Genomic DNA, 1,920 nt, shown 5'->3' with positions numbered 1-1,920 from the left:
TCTATGAGATGGATTAATTCGGTGACTGGGGTAATCGGGATGGGTTTGTCAGAGGCAGTGCTATTGGTGCAGGGTTTAGGGCTGTTTTAAAAGAAAAAAAAAAAACAAAAAAAAAGGTGATTCAAAAGAGTGTGGAAATTATCAAACAAAATCACTAATATCACAAACAAGATCCTGCTAAAAATTTTCCAAAAGTGACTGGAAACATATGTTGACAGGAAAGGTAACTTTTGAATATGCCTTTCTACTAGGGACATCATAGCCAATTGTCATATGGACGTTAGCTGAAAGCAGAGAGCACCAGAAGAATGTCTGGCTATGAACTCATCATTTTAAAGGTTGTCTTATGAGGAAAAAAAGAAATATTATAACAAAATATTCAAAGACTTGAGCTTAGAAAACCAAAAGGGGTAAACTTACTGAACATGCCAGAAATAACTGAATAAAAAATATTAATTAAGGCCTCAAACCCCAAGTTGCAAAACCTAATGACTCCATGGGGAAAATATTGAATGGTACTGGAAGCATCAGACTCTGTAGTCAAGGACATTTTAAAAGCACTCAAGAGCAAGTGAGTCACTTTAAACAGATGATTAAATTAGACCATGGTCTCTTCAATGAACTCAAATGTATTTGAACACTGGATAACTAAAAAGAAAATGCAGGAAACATTGAGGCCCCTGAATGGGAGTTTTGGCAGTGAATATTGATTATACCATGGACTATCTAAATAACATCTATCTTGATAAAGGGAGATCTGATGGCCTAGTGGTAAAGAGCTTTGCTGAAATCGCATAGGCACATGGTTTAATTCTACCATCTGTTCCACATACAAGATGGGCAATCTCCTCCTATGCAATTAAACTGCAGGGGAAAACCACTACAGGGTCAGTTATGAGTTCTGATGTGACTGGACATAATAACAACAATCTTGAAAATTGTTGAAGCTTCTTCTACACAGTCAAATGCCTTTGTTTAGTCAGTGAAACACAGATAGGCATTTTTTTTTTTACAAAACAATATCTATTGTTTGTGTATATAGGCAATCAGCTTTTTTTAAATCCTCTGTCCCCTGTGAAATAATACAACTTCTAGCTTCATTACATATTGTGCATTATACAGTATTCCTCTGGCACATATACACATGACACATATGCTGGTACTTTCCTTTTTGCTTATTTTTTTATAATTACTATTTTTATATTTTTTATTGTATGAATTCTATTTTTTTATTATTAATTCCAATGAGCATTTACAGACTGTGGATTTCCATTCTTCCATTGTTGCACTTTTCTCCCTGCCCACCCCACCCCACCCCCAGTTCGCTCTTCAACATAAACAATCTTCCAAGCATCCTGAAAAATCTACAATCAGGAGAAGATAAAATAGATGAATGGAACCTTCTAAGAATCAAATCCCTACACACATCCAAAAACTTCTCCAACAAGGTAAAAAGTGAAACCACAGACTGGGAAAAAGTATTTGGTAATGACATGTCAGATAAGGGCCTTATATCTAGAACTTATGAAATACTTGAGCACCACAACAAAATAAAGGTAAATAATCCAATTGAAAAATGGGCACAGGATATGAACAGACACTTCATCACAGAAGACATTCAGATGGCCAATAAGCACATGAAGAAATACTCAAAATCCCCAGCTCTAAAAGAGATGCAAATCAAACAACTATGAGATATCATCTCACTCCAGTAAAACTAGCAAAATTTAACAGAACAGTAAACAACAAATGCTGGCAAGGTTGTGGAGAGACTGGAACCCTTATTCACTGTTGGTGGGAGTGTAAAATGGTGCAACCACTGTGGAAGGCAGTATGACGCTTTCTCAAAAAGTTGCAAATAGAGATACCATTTGACCCAGCAATTCCACTACTGGGAATATACCCTAAAGAGACCATAAC

The 1,920-nt window shown here is 36.0% G+C and overlaps 1 protein-coding gene across 1 annotated transcript in view; it reads right to left on the bottom strand.

Moving 5' to 3' along the window:
- The window catches only part of BRINP3 (bone morphogenetic protein/retinoic acid inducible neural-specific 3), a gene marked incomplete at its 5' end in the record, with an annotated part of 461,273 nt that overhangs the window by 239,377 nt on the left and 219,976 nt on the right, over nt 1-1,920 (bottom strand). The window lies entirely within an intron of this gene.

This window comes from Elephantulus edwardii, unplaced genomic scaffold (assembly GCF_000299155.1).
Source record: "Elephantulus edwardii isolate Elephantulus edwardi_28Jun2011 unplaced genomic scaffold, EleEdw1.0 scaffold00205, whole genome shotgun sequence".
Lineage (NCBI taxonomy): Eukaryota > Metazoa > Chordata > Mammalia > Macroscelidea > Macroscelididae > Elephantulus > Elephantulus edwardii.
The sequence above is the reverse complement of the archived record's forward strand: the minus strand, read 5'-3'. Positions and strand labels throughout refer to the sequence as shown.